Source organism: Triticum aestivum, chromosome 3A (genome assembly GCF_018294505.1).
Source record: "Triticum aestivum cultivar Chinese Spring chromosome 3A, IWGSC CS RefSeq v2.1, whole genome shotgun sequence".
In the NCBI taxonomy this organism is placed as follows: domain Eukaryota; kingdom Viridiplantae; phylum Streptophyta; class Magnoliopsida; order Poales; family Poaceae; genus Triticum; species Triticum aestivum.
Window position 1 is genome coordinate 376,655,883 of NC_057800.1, and position 15,503 is coordinate 376,671,385.

At 43.2% G+C, this 15,503-nt stretch overlaps 1 long non-coding RNA gene and 1 pseudogene across 1 annotated transcript; both read right to left on the reverse strand.

Moving 5' to 3' along the window:
• Positions 1 to 350: 350 nt before the first annotated feature.
• LOC123061339 (uncharacterized) lies at positions 351 to 3,864 on the reverse strand. The gene is made up of 2 exons (XR_006428917.1): positions 3,507 to 3,864; positions 351 to 665 (listed from the first exon to the last, which is right to left on the reverse strand). It is a non-coding gene; the product is annotated as an uncharacterized lncRNA (long non-coding RNA).
• A 2,640-nt stretch (positions 3,865 to 6,504) lies between these two features.
• On the reverse strand, positions 6,505 to 13,387 carry LOC123058348 (uncharacterized protein At5g01610-like; annotated as a pseudogene).
• Positions 13,388 to 15,503: the final 2,116 nt, after the last annotated feature.

Genomic DNA, 15,503 nt, shown 5'->3' on the forward strand with positions numbered 1-15,503 from the left:
GATCATCGGTAATGACGGCGCTCTCTGGGAGTAAGTAGTTACGAGAAACTAAGGTTAGAGTTAGTAAAATCTTTAACCCGAATAGAAGAGAGATCAGAGTCCCAGAATAAAGACGAGGAATAGAAGATTCTAATACCACCCATTGTGATGTGGGCCCGTAAGCCGCACAGCCATGTTAGTAAAAGTTTTGTAATTACTAGATTCAACTTCGGTCAAGGAGTTGGAAAGGGGGCTACCTACAGGCAGTCAGCTCCGATACCAACTTGTGACGCCCCCGATTCAATCGTACACTAATCATACACGCAAATATGTACGATAAACATCAAGGACTCACGGAAGATATCACAACACAACTCGAGATACAAATTAAAATAATGCAAGCTTTATATTACAAGCCAGGGGCCTCGGGGCTCGAATACATCAGCTTGAATACAAACTAGTAAGCGGAAGCAACAATATCTGAGTATAGACATAAGTTAAACAAGTTTGCCTTAAGAAGGCCAGCACAAAAGTATCTACGATCGAAAAGGCAAGGCCTCCTGTCTGGGAGCCTCCTAACTACTTCTGGCCGCCGGCGTCCGTCACGTAGCAGTAGGCACCCTCGGGGTAGTAGTAGTAGTAGTAGTAGTCGTCGGTGGGGGCAGCGGTCTCAAGGGCTCCGTCATCTGGTTGCATCAAACGAATATGGGGGGGGGGAGAAAGCAAAGCAAACGTGAGTACTCATCTGAAGTACTCAGCAAGCAAGGCTGTATATGTGGACTGGGCTGCAAAATGCCAAAATAGAGGGGAGAGCCTAGTCCTATCGAAGACTAGCATCTTCAGCGGTCTTTGCAGCTTTAGAAGGGTGCAAACTAGCATAAAGTAAAGTAGTAGTAGTGTCATCAACCTCGCCCAGAGATCCTTCCTCGACTCCCTGTGAGAAATCAATCCAAGAGCCATACTATCCATTTCTCATCTCAAGTATCCAGTTCTAGTTGTATCGATCGGGATACAACTCTGAGTGTCCATTACCGTAGGACAGGCTATCGATATATGTTTTCTTCCCTACAGGGGTGCACCAACTTACCCACCATGCTCGATTAACTCTGTCCGGACTCACTTTACTAGGTCATGCCCGGCCTTGGCCAAACAATACACCGCAACCCAACCTAGGCTTAATAGAGAGGTCAGCACGCCGGACTAAACCTATGCCCTCAGGGGTCTTGGGCCATCGCCCCGGGAACTCCTGCACGTTGCGTGGGCGGGCGGTGAGCAGACCTAGCTACCTCCTTAAAAAGGCAGGTGCTTACGCAGTCCAACCCGGCGCATGCCGCTCAGTCGCATAACGTCTATTGAGCTTCGGCTGATGCATACGACGCAAAACACTCATACCATGCCCACGTGATGGTTAGTGCTATCAGGCCAGAGGCCTCTCGGATCAAATATCCAAATCATAGTGGATTAGGAACGCGCGGTAACGAGCAGAGACTCACGATCGATGTGACCATGTCTCCCCGCCTCGAGGACTTGCGGGAAGGGCTAAGAATGCTCGGCCACGCCTCATAATTATCTCGCGGGCACCCTCCAGGTCAACCCGACTCCACATCACTCGCAATTAAGCTTGCGCGGGTATCCCCTGGGGCCGACCCGTCTTTAGTAACATGGTTCAGTGTAAAGTCATAGTAACCATAGTAACCGTGTGTCTAACACCAAGGGGGAAACCTGAGGAATCACCCTCGACGGATTCCAAATGATGTAACCATCAAGGTGGACTTGGAGGAATCACCCTCGTAGGTCCACACTTGAGGGGTTGCACGACAGAGTCATTATCGGGAGTGGTCAAGGAGGAATCACCCTCGATGATCATGACCGAATAGCTACACTACAAGGTTAACATCAGAAGTGCTGATGAGGTATCACCCTCGGCACTCGATAGTAACTTTGTAGAGTTGTACAACTAAGGGGGGTGATGTGCAGTGTCGGGGCCTAGACGTCGATCATGTTGATCGAGTCATCGAACATGAAGCGGGGAAACTGGGACAAGATGGGGGGTCACTGATGGATGTCTAACCAGCCTATACTAAGCAGTTTAGAATAAGCAGGTAGGTAACAATAAGAAGGTTACAAAAGCAGGTTATGCATCAGAATAGAAGCAAACAATAACAGTAGCAAAATCTAATGCAAGCATGAGAGAATTGAATGGGCGATATTGGGATGATCAAAGGGGGGCTTGCTTGGAAGCTCAGCAGACAGATACGGATCTTCAACGATGAAGTAGTCGATCACTGGTTCAACCGCGGTCTCGGAGTCTACCGGAAAGAAGAGGGGGAAGAAACAATAAATATAAAGCAAACATAGGATCACAAAGCATAACATGACAATATGTTATGCCGGGTGTGACCTAACGTATAGCTACACGATATAAGTAAAGGGGGAATTCAATCGGGAATATTTTTCCGGTTCCGGACCTGTGTCAGACAGATGACCGGAGGGAGAATGTTCCAAGTTCAGCTAGTTAGAGGCATCTGGCAGGTAAACGGACCATGTATTCAGATCCGTCATGTTTTTCTGAGCAATTTTCATATATAAATTATTTTCATCTGAGCTACGGATGAATTACTATGAATTTCCGAAGTTTAAGCAATATCTGGTAACTCTGAAATTCTACTAAGTCTGAGAATTGCTTATTTTTAAACATCACTTAGCTGTTATCCGGAGGCTAAAGCTATTGTTCTGTATGTCCTATGATTTTGTGCCTTATATCAGATGTGAGCATTTTTCTGTGATCTACCTGTTAGTAACACTTTTCTCCATATTAGAGTTCAATTGCTTGAACATCAACAACTCTAAAGTAGCTATGGATATAAAGCTGTTTTTCAGTTTTCAACTAACAAAACTTAGCATTTTGTGAATTTCATAGGATTTAATCCGCGCATCAAATGGATTTAGTCCAGTGGGATAAAATGAGGTTTGTCAAGTGTACTTCCTGCCCACATGAATTTTACTCATATTAACTTTTGTTTAGTTTCTGTTCAAGGGCTGTCAAGAGGGCTAATCAGTGTATTAGTTTCAAAGCTGGCTACTGCTACAGTAATTGAATGTTACTGTAGTAGAGGAGCAGCAGCAGAGTGCATCGGGCAGAGCAGTAGCTGGGAGCGGCAGCGGCGAGGCCGGCCGAAGGTGGGTGCGGCCACACACTCAACGCGCGCGCGCGCCCACACACACACTGCACGCACACACGACACCCACGCACAACACGCACACACACATGCATGGCGGCTCGGCCATGGCCACAGCGATGGCCAACAGTAGTAGCAGCCGGTGGCAACGACTAGCGGCAGTGCAGCAAGGGTAGCAACAAGCAGCAGCTAACGACAGTCGAGCAGCGGCAATACGAGAAGCAGCAGCAGCGCAACAGCAGCTGAGCAGCGCGCACGTACGCGTACGCTTAGGCGAGAGGCGCTCGAGGACAGCGGCTACAGGCGCGGAAAAAGGCAGGGGAGAGAGAGGTTCGGGCAAGAGCTCACCGGGAGGCACACGGTGGCCGTTGGGAGGCTTAGGTGCTGCAGGCTTCGCCGGAATCGACGCCGACGCCGGCGACCGAAGAGGAAGAAGACGACGGCGATCTCGCGATGCAGAGCTGAGGAGCTCCAACGGGCGGCACCAGTCGATGTAGAGGGCGACGGTGGAGCTCGTAGATGTGTCGACGAGGTGCGGGGACGGCGGTGGTTGCGGCGGGGCGAAGTGGCCGGCGACGAGTGCGTCGTGGAGGTGGAGGGAAAGGGGATCTGGAGAGAGCCCAGAGGGGAGTGGGGTGACAGAGGAGAGAGTGAGGCGCGGGGGAGATGACCGAGGCGCCCCGGGCCTTATCCTCTCGCGGCGATGGCGAGGAGGTGGTGCGATGGGAGCATGCCCGGCGCAGCTCACCTCTTCTTTTACATTTGTTTTTAAATTTTTCCGTTTTCTTTTATTTTCAGAAAGCAAAATAGTTTTATAAAAACTAATCTTGCACCTAAAATACCATTTTACTTAGGCGACTGCTATAATTAACTTGGCACCAAAATAAAGTAGTTTAGTATTTTTATAAATTAGAAATCATTTAAATAAATGATTTAACTACAGTTTTGATTAGCTTAGAGCACTTAAAAACCTTGTAAAAAGTTGTTTCCACCACCAAAATTAGTTATAGATTATTTTCCACACTTTGAACATTTTAGTTTTCATGTTTGAGAAAATTGAATTTTGACTTTAATCTGAAATTGAATTTGAATTGAGTTCGAAAGCAAATGAGGATTAGCAACAGTAGGAGTGATGACATAGCATCATCAACAAGGGATTACTGTAGCATGATTCTCGGGTGCTACACATTCCCACAACCTATAATGGAGTAACCAAGCCCATAAGGGTGTACCTTGACACCCACAACATATGGATCCAGATCCATGTTTCGCATATGTATGAATCTTGATAGAACTGATCTCAAGGAAGACGAAGATGAACAGGGATGAAAAGAAGGAGACGATGAAGGACTGGTGAAACAGGGTTAAAAAGAAAGAAAGTATGTAACGAAACGGGTGCCCACACACCTGCGTGCCCCTAGGAATTTTTGAATAGTAGTACAACTATTCGTCGTGTGCACAACACATCTTTACGTAATATTAAAAGGAGCATTGTTTCTTCACTTTTTTTGGTAAAAAAAAGGCTTCGTACGTCGTCCGCACTAAAAAAAGGCTTCGTACGTCGTCCGCACGCCTCGATCTGCTTGTTCGTTTGCTTTTTTACAGGTCAATCTATTCGTTCGTCACTCGCCTGAGACGAGTTAGCTTCTAGCCCACCATGAAAAACGTCTGGCCCGTCAAACAACCAGGGCGCAGGCCACAATCTTAATGGGCCGGTCCCCACCACAAAAAACGTCTGGCCCGTCAAACAACCAGAGCGCAGGCCACAATCTTAATGGGCCGGTCCATTCACTGGCACAATACGAGCCGAAAATTCCAAAAAAAAAATGTGCTCCTTCAGGAATCGAACTCGCAACACCTTGATGGACACACAATGATGCCTACCACTTGGGCTACTGCCCATAAGCAATTAATGGACAGCGAGAACATTTATAAACCAAATGCAGCGGCAGATTAAAAAAACGAAAATTTTCAACAATTTTTGGAAAACTGGGGAAAAAAATCGAAAAAATTGCAAACAGTTTTTGAAATTGTGATCAAGTTTTGAAATTGTAGAAAAATATTAAAAACATCAATTGATTTTCTGAAAAAGTGATCGAACATGAACAAAATTATAAAACACAACTTTTGAAAAGGTGAATGGAATTGGAAAAAATGAACAATTTTTAAAACGTGAACAAGTTTTGAAAATGTGAACAAAATTTCAAAATCCTTAAAAACATGAACAAGAAATTTCAAAGAAATTGTGAACGCATTTAAATTCCAAAACAAAAATTTGAACTATGAATATTTCTATAAAAAATGAATTTAATGTACGGTGAACATTTGCTTTGAACGATGAACATTTTTATACACTGAGACCATTTTTTTATACAAAGTGATCATGTTTTAAAATGTACAATGCACATTTTTTATACACAGTTAAAAAATTTAATGTATGATGAACATTTCATAAACATTTCTGAAACGTGATTTTTTTGAAAAATATGAACTTTTTGTGTGAAAATGAACAAAAAAATAGAATTCCATATTTTTTGAACGTTTAGCAATTTTTGATAATTCTGGATTTATGAAAAAAGGAAATCAGGAAAAAGAAATTGAAAAAAATAAAAAAATAAGCAGAAAAATAAAAAGAAATCAAAAAGAAAATCAGAAAAAACAGAAGAAAATCGGTTGAAGGAACCTTCTAGGAGGTTCCAAAACTGGTTGCTCCTTGAAGTGGGCTGGCATGTGCGGCGTCATCGCTCGCACCGCTTCAGTGAAGCCGCAGCTCCGTGAGCATGCCAGCATCAAATAGGATCCCACCAAACAGGTCTCTTAGTGTGTATCTCAGAAATCAACTAGGCCTCCAAACAGATTTTCAAAAAATATTCATGATGTTTTTAAAAAAATTATGTACTAAAAAATATTAATGAAATTGAACAGAATGTTTGTCAAAATGTTATCGATGATGCAGCAAAATGTTGTCATGGCCGTTGAAGATTATGATTTTTTTTTCTTCCGTTGCAACTCACGGGCCCTTTTGCTAGTCCGTATCAATATGTCTTCAACGGTTCAAAAAAAGACTATGCCTTCCAACCCACGCAGATGTGTGCCTTGAAATAATCATCATACATGACCCGATGATCGTGTTTAATCTCTGTCGGAATCAATCAGATTTTGCCGGTTCACGTAGGATAAATTTCGTAGGTACTTCTTTTGTTAACTCGATCGATGTGCCGCTTAATTTACAAATCTGTTTTCTCTTACGCACATGACGGACGAACATTTTTTTTGCGAAGAACACGACGGACGAAGATGACCACAGTGGTACAAGCTTTTCACACAGAGTTGCTACGAAATTAATCTAGAACTTGTCTATGGAAACACCATCCCTGACAACCTCGTAGGCGTGGCGATTCCAGGTCTTGTTCAAGCCGGCGCAGAAATGCACCTTGGAGGCTTCCGTCCTGATGGCGGTCACCTTGATCCAAATGAGGATCTTGGTCTTGATGCCCTCCACCTCCGACAGCTTCCCCTTGTCGAGGTTGTCGGTCACGCAGGTGAAGAACCGGAGCACCAACGAATCCTTGTAGCCGACCTCGCACACTGACGCGATATGCACCATGAGCTTCTTTGTCTCCTCGTCGAACTCGTAATTGGTCGCATCTTGTGGGAAGAGGCCCATTTTTTGCGAATGGGGAAGAGGCTCATTGGAAGGTCGTATTCCTTTAGGAGTTCGGGAAATGGTTTCTGCATTTTCCCTGAAACCAAAATGGTTACTTTCTTGCTCGCATGGCGACACGGACCGGTAAACAAATTAATGACCCCTTAAGTAGTTATAAGTGCAGGTATTGGTGTTGTATAAGTAAACATGACAAACATTATTCATGAGATGATCACCTCCTTTTTGAGTTAAGATTACCACAAGAAATGCAGAACATCCGCATTGTTAAGATGCAAGTGTTTATGCAGATTGCAGTAGACAGAGAAGAAAGAGCTTCACGCCATTCTGAATGTGAGCGCCCTATCATTTCCGGGGGAGATGAAATCATGCGTGGTGTGCCTTTTGAACTAGGATGAGCAAAGCTAGGGAAGGGTACCTTACCTTTGATTTTGTTGGCCATCCATTTGGCTCCATCTCCGATGCTGCTTGATATACTCTGAATCGAAATAACAAAATGGTTTATGGAGTGAGCAACTCAGAACACAAGAAAATGGAACTCATTATTACTACTAGTTCCCATTACTTGGAGAAACATGGCAAACAAAACAGAATCTTATAGAACCAAGATATTTATGCAAGGCTTTATTTATTCACCCGGATGCTTCATGGTCAGGGAGATCGGCATGCATAACAGCACAACAACATTCTAAATGCCAACAGAGAACACAATAGCTCTGATCTAGCTCAAGTCAATAGTTCTTCCATCCTGCAAGTAAAATTAACACTAGCTAGGTGGCTGTAGGTTAAAGCAATCAAGCATATGGGCTACCAATGCAAGAAGGGTATTTTAGAGGGTTGATCGATTAATCCCATCGGATACAGCAGGGGCCCAAGGCAACGGATAATCGTTGAGAAGGCTGGAGCCAGATTTCAGGCAGTCAATACTGTTGGAAATATGAGCAATTTATCAAATGATTTTATTAACAGAAATACTAGGTAAAGCGTGACTAATATAGTAGAGATAAAACAAGTCATGCATTCTGACAGACAGAAGGTAAATAACATCTGCATATATGAACTGTAGCCTAACATATCTAGAGCAGACTGTGGAGCTAGTTGCATGTATGGAGTAGAACCTAACACATCTAGGGCAAGTACTAGTACGAGAAACTGTGGCAGGACATCTAACAGAAAGAAGAAGAACACATACGTGACAGCAGCAGCAGCAGTACTGGACTTGGGGTCGATGTCCTCGCCAGCCATGTCGTCGAGGAGGTTGTCGATGTCGGGGAAGTAGTCGTCGTCGGGGAAGTAGTCGTCGGAGTCCGGGGTGTCCGTGATGAAGAAGTCAGTAGTCGCGCTGGGCGCTCCCCAAAAACCTTATCACCCTTCTCCCGTACAGGACTCAAAGAGGTGAGCTTTCGGAGGCCTACTGTCCCGACTCGCGGTGCACGCCGCAAGCCGGGATGAGGAAGACAACAGTAGCTCAGAGATTGGAACCGGTAGCGAGAGGAAGGAGAAGTTCTGGTGCGCCTCTCTAAGAGGAGCGACCTCCCTTTTATAGGCGCAAGAGAAGGAGGCGAGAGGCTGCGCCGGGAGCTGAAGGGAACGCGGGAGACGAAACGAACAGACAGCAGCTGAAGGGTGCAGCGTTCGTATTCAATATCCACTACAGTAAAAACTTTCCAGCTTTTTAGACGTTTGGATATAATCCAATGCAATAACTCCAAAGTTTTTCATTTTTCTGACAGACTTTAACCTTCTATGAACGTGTCTTGATGACTTCATGTTATCCTTTGAGCTGCTCACTTTCGTGATCACAGTTTGATTATCGCAGTTCATAAGGATACCCGGTACAGGTTTCTCAACAACCGGCAAGTCATTCAAGAGTCGACGAAGCCAATCTGCTTCGACCGTAGCTGTATCTAGTGATGTGAGTTCTACTTCCATTGTTGACCTCGTTAAGATGGTCTGCTTGCAAGACTTCCAAGAAACAGCGCCACCTCCATGAGTGAATACATAACCACTCGTGGCCTTTATCTCATCAACATCTGAGATCCAGTTTGAGTCACTATACCCTTCAAGCACCTTTGAGTGCCCAGTGTAGTGAATTCCATAATTCGCAGTGCCAAACTCTCTCTAGAGCTTTTCCAATGTACATCTCCTGGTTTTGAAACAAACCGACTCAGTTTGCTAACAGCAAAAGAGATGTCAGGTCTTGTAGCACCAGCTAAGTACATAAGTGAGCCAATAATCTGAGAATACTTCAATTGGTCTCTAGCAATTCTTCGATTCTTTCAAAGCAACACACTCGCATCATATGGTGTTGGAGAGGGCTTGCAGTCACTATAGCCAAAGCGACTCAAGATCTTTTCCACGTAGTGAGATTGAAGCAATGCGATCCCATCATCATCGTCTCTCAACAACTTGATGTTTAGAATGACATCAGCCACTCCTAAATCTTTCATCTCAAAACAGCAAGATAGAAAGTCCTTGACCTCCTTAACAACATTCAGATTTGTTCCGAAAATCAGTATGTCGTCAACATACAAGTAAAGGATAACTCCCTCGCCCCCACCATGGCGATAGTACACACATTTGTCAGCTTCGTTTACAACAAAGCCTGCAGCTGTTAAAGTTCTTTCAAACTTCTCATGCCACTGTTTGGGTGCTTGCTTGAGTCCATACAAAGACTTCAGCAACTTGCACACTTTTCTTTCCTGACCATCTAGTACAAACCCATCTGGTTGTTCCATATAAATTTCCTCGTCCAACTCTCCATTTAGGAAAGCAGTCTTAACATCCATTTGATGAACGAGAAGCCCATGCGAGGCAGCTAGTGAAAGTAGAACTCGAATAGTGGTCAGTCGAGCCACAGGTGAGTAAGTATCAAAGAAGTCTTCACCTTCCTTTTGGGTATAACCCTTAGCCACGAGCCAAGCCTTGTACTTTTCAATAGTACCATCAAGCCTAAGCTTCTTCTTGAATACCCATTTGCATCCTATAGGTTTGCACCCATAAGGACGACCAGTTATCTCCCAAGTTTCATTCGCCAAGATGGAATCCATCTCGCTACGAACCGCTTCCTTCCAGTAGTCAGCATCTTCAGATGCATAGGCCTTTGAAATATAACTGGGAGTGTCATCTATGAGATACACAAGAAAATCATCACCAAAGGACTTTGCAGTCCTCTGTCTCTTGCTCCTAGTAGGAACTTCATTGTTCTCCTCCACGGGACTTTCAAAGTGTTCCATTGAAATTGCAGGTTCGGTAATTGTAACTGGTTCCTGATTCGATGAACTAGGCATTTTTTGATTAGATGAGGTAGCCATATCCTTCATGGGAAAGATATCTTCAAAGAAAGTCGCATCATTCGACTCCATGATCGTACCAATATGCATGTCAGGTACCTCAGATTTTACAACCAAGAATCTATAACCAATGCTATGAAAAGCATATCCCAGGAAAACACAATCCACGGTCTTTGGTCCAAGTTTGCGCTTCTTTGGAATTGGCACATTGACTTTCGCCAAACAACCCCAGGTTCGTAGACAAGAGAGCTTTAACCTTTTATTCTCCCATTCCTTGAATGGAGTTATCCCTTTGTTCTTTGTGTGGACTTGGTTTAGGACATGACATGCTGTCAATATCGCCTCCCCCCACCATGCCTTGGAGAGACCCGATGTGTCTAACATGGCGTTAACCAAATCAGTTAGAGTACGGTTCTTTCTTTCGGCCACCCCATTTGACTGAGGTGAGTAGGGAGGCGTTCTCTCATGGATTATACCATGTTCCGTACAAAAAGCATCAAATTCATTGGAAAAATACTCTCCACCATGGTCGGACCTAAGCCTCTTGATTTTTCGATCAAGTTGGTTTTCCACTTCAGCTTTATAGATCTTGAAAAAGTTCAAAGACCCATCCTTAAATTTCAGAAGATACACACGACAGTATCTAGTGGAGTCGTCAATTAACGTCATGAAATATTTCTTTCCACCTTTTGTCAAAACACCATTCATTTCACATATATCTGAATGTATGAGCTCCAGTGGTGCAAGATTTCTCGTTTCCGCAGTCGTGTGAGACTTACGAGGTTGCTTAGCTTGCACACAAACTTAACACTTAGATCCCTTGACAGTGCTGAAACTAGGGATCAAGTTCAACTTCGCTAGTCGTGACATGCAACCAAAGTTAACATGACAAAGACGTGAATGCCACACATTTGATTCACTATTGTTGCAAACATGATTAATAACTTTATTGCAAACGTCTGATAAGGATAAACGAAACAGGCATCCTGACTCATAGCCTTTACCAATAAAGGTTCCGTACTTGGATATTATAAATTTATTCCACTCAAAGACAAGCTTATAGCCATCTCTACACAGAAGAGATCCGCTAACAAGATTTTTATTGACGGAGGGGACATAAAGCACGTTCTTCAATTGCACGATCTTCCTCGAAGTAAACTTCAGATCGTCCGTGTCAACACCACGAACAAAAGCACTTGAACCGTTACCCATCAGCACGGTTGAAGTCCCTGTGGTCTGATAAGACGAAAACATGGAAATATCACCGCACACATGCACATTAGCACCCGTGTCAATCAACCAATCAGGAGAATGGCATGCTGAAAGAACAGTGGGAAATATACCATACCCATCATCCTTCATGTCAATGTCTCCAATGACAATATTAGCAGTCTTGCCGCCTTTCCCAGGATGATACTTGTCATAGCGATTAGGGCAACTAGGAGCCCAATGATCAGGATCCCCGCACACATGACAAACAGCTTTCTTCTTGTCATTCTTCTTCTTGAAGTTCGTGTGTTGCACAGCCTTGTTCTTCCCATCAAACTTTGCTTTACCATCAAACTTGCCCTTATTCTTGAACTTGTGGGGCTGGAAGTTTTTCTTCTGTACCAGATTGGCACTAGATCCTCCCTCAATACCTTGAGCACGTGTGCTTTGCTCTCGCCTTTTCTTCGACATCAAGAGTACCAATGAGATCCGGAACGGAAAACTCCTGTCTCTTATGCTTCAGTAAGGTAGCAAAGTTCCTCCACGAAGGAGGAAGCTTGGTGATGATACCTCCGTCAACAAACTTGTCCGGTAGGATACAGTTGAAGTGCTCAAGCTCTCTAGCAAATGACTGTATCTCATGAGCTTGCTCAACCACGGAGCGCTCTTCAGTCATCCTGTAATCATAGAATTTCTCCATGATGTACAACTCAGTGCCGGCATCGGAGACCCCAAACTTGGCCTCGAGTGCGTCCCACATATCTTTTTCATTGTCAATTCACGTATAAGCATCAACTATGTTCTCACCAAGAACACTCAAGAGAGCAGTCTTAAACAGAGTATCCATTTTCTGAAAAGCTTGTTCCTGTTGGGCATCAAACTCCCCTTTAGGCCTGCCAAGCGTGGCGTCATAGCAACTCATGGTTTGAATCCATAAAACTGCTCTCACGCGCCACCTCTTATAGTGGATACCCTCAAACATAGGAGGTCTCATGGAAGAAGCAAAACCACTTGGGGTAAATTGCCTATAATAAGGTTTTTGGATTGTTGGAAATATGAGCAATTTACCAAATGATTTTATTAACAGAAATACTAGGTAAAGCATGACTAATATAGTAGAGATAAAACAAGTCATGTGTTCTGAAAGAGAGAAGGTAAATAACATCTGCATATATGAACTGTAGCCTAGCATATCTAGAGCAGACTGTAGAGCTAGTTGCATGTATGGAGTAGAACCTAACACATCTAGGGCAAGTACTAGTACGAGAAACTGTGGCAGGACATCTAACAGAAAGAAGAAGAACACATACGTGACAGCAGCAGCAGCAGTACTGGACTTGGGGTCGATGTCCTCGCCAGCCATGTCGTCGAGGAGGTTGTCGACGTCGGGGAAGTAGTCGTCGGAGTCCGGGGTGTCTGTGACGAAGAAGTCAGTAGTCGCGCTGGGCGCTCCCCAAAACCCTTATCACCCTTCTCCCGTACATGACTAAAAAAGGTGAGGTTTCAGAGGCCTACTGTCCCGACTCGCGATGCACGCCGCAAGCCGGGATGAGGAAGACAACAATAGATCAGAGATTGGAACCCGTGGCGCGGCACGTCGTGACGAGGCGTGGCGTGGCGAGGCGGGCGGCGAAGGAGGAGCGCGCGTGGATATCCCTCTTGTTCTCATACTCATACAGGTGGGGAAAGAACCTCCCTTATAAAGAAGTCCAACTCGCTCTAAACTAGCAATATGGGACAAAACTTTGTTCCACCTCTTGCCTTGCACGAATGGGCTGCGTGAGCCTCTAGGATTTATTAGGAATTTCTGAAACTGCTATTGGGCTATGCCCAAAATAGACAAAATTCCAGCAAATACAAGGGAGACAAGATGATGCATGCATGCATGCATGTTTAGAATGAATGATTCGGACCAGGCACGGAATCGAATTGAACAAGTTTAAAGAAATCTAGGGAAAGGGGAGGAGGGGACTGACATTGAGCTCGTCGCCGACGTTGTTCATCTCCTTGCCGGCCTGCTGGTTGAACCAGTACCCAGCTGCCTTCCCCATTATCTGATCCATGGTCAAGGATCAAATCACTGCTCCTGTTGGCCGGAAATTCCCCTTTTGCTGATCGAAAATGTCTGGAAATCGATTTCTCCGTCGTCTTCCACCTTTGGTATCGTCGACGACGGTCAATTTTAGTGCGAGGGAGGGGGAGCCTCCTACTTGTTAGACCCACATTTACTGACTAGGATTTGACATGGACAGGGTGGCCCATGTGCCAGGGCGGGGCGCCCAGATTTTGAGAAAATATTCACGACTTTGAAAAAACGTTCCAAAATTTTAAAAATGTTCACAAATTCAAATAACCATTCATGAAATTCAAAAAATGTTCATGAATTTCAATTATTTCCAAATTTCAACAAAAGGTTGTCGACTCAAAAAATATTAGCGAAGTTCAAAAATCGTTCCACAATTTTTTTTAAAAAATCACGAATTTTGAAAAAATCACGAATTTAGAAAAGGTCATGATTTAAAGAAATGTTCCACATTTTAAAGAATATACATAATTTCAAAAGATTCATGAACTTTAAATAAGTTTGTGATTTAAACAAGTATTCTCAAATACAAAAATTATTCCCAAGCTGAAAAATAAAGAGGGAAAAAATAAGGGAATTTCTAAACGGTGCTTAATGCGGGAGCTCCTAGTCGGCGCTGCAGGCGCCGATTAGGAGATGCGGCGCTCGCTACAGCACGGGATGGGCCGGCCCACGAAGGGGCACCGCACAAAAAAAGAGCGAACATCCAAAAAATAGCACCACCGCGGCGAATCAAACTCACGACCCACACATCCTTCAGTGCGTTCCGCTAACCACTCGGACGTGAGGTTGCAAGTGATTAAGTACACCTGAAACCTTTAAAACTTATTAGAGCCGTTGTTACATGATTTCCTTTAAAAAAACTGAAACATCACAGATTTCGAAAAAAAAATTGAACATGCAAAAATACTTTGCCCTATTCAATAAAAGTTAAATGGTTCTGAAAAAAGTTCGTCAATAATAAAAAATAGTTCACAAAAAATTGAAAAATGTTTATCCAAATCTTGAGAAAAAAGGTCACCAATTTCAAAATAGTTCACAAACTGGAAAATGTTCATAAACTTCAAAAATAAGTTCACAAAAAATGAGGAAAAGTTCACCGATTTGAAAAAAACGTTCATTGCATTTAAATAAGTTCATCTAATTTGGGCAAAGTTAATCGAATTCAGAAACATTCATCAATTTTTAAAAAGTTCATCAAATTTAGAAAAAGTTCATCAAAATTGAAATGTTTTTTATCGAATTTGAAAACAGTTAATCAATTTTAAAAAAGTTCATGACACTTGAAAACAGATTTTATAATTTGAAAAAAGTCCATTAAGTTTTGGAAGAAGTTTATCAATTTTGAGAAAAGTTTGTCGATTTTGGAAAATATTTCATCGATTTGTTGAAAAGTTCATTGAATATGAAAAAAAGAGACAGGTAGAAATGAAAAAACACAGAAAGAAAAACAAAAAAGAGATAGCGGAACAGAAAAAGGAAACATAAAAAACGGAAGAAAACCGGGTAAAATAAAATCCCCGGAATCCAGCCGGGTAAAATAAACCCCCCGGAATCCAGCCTAGAAAACCAGGTGAAAAAACCAAACTAGGGCTCTCGCGGAATAACTAAAATATGTGAAAGAAGAAGCTTAGCATATGTGGCTTGATTGGCAAGATGGTTAGTGCCCTTCTCCTGGTACGAAGGGGTTCTGAGTTCGAACCACCACACACACCCTTTTTGGAGTTTTTAACAGAGAACCCACATTGGCACTTGTGCAAAAAAGAGCGAGTGGTAGGTTTCAAAACCACGACCTCCTCGTGCTAGCTAGCTAGGATAGCCAACTAGACTAATCACAGCGATGCGATTAGCTACAATCTATTCGTTCCTTTGTTCTTCTTTCCTTTTCTTTTTTATTTTCCATTTTTCTTTTTCTAATTCGACATGAAAAATTCATCGATTTTAATGAACATTTTTCAAATTCGGTGAAGTTTTTTCAAAATCAATGATTTTTTTAATTTGATGGTTTTTTTTTTCAAAATCGGGGAACTTTTTCCAAATTCTGTGAACTTTTTCAAATTCGGGTTGGGTGGTTCGGTGGTTTTCGGTGACTTGGT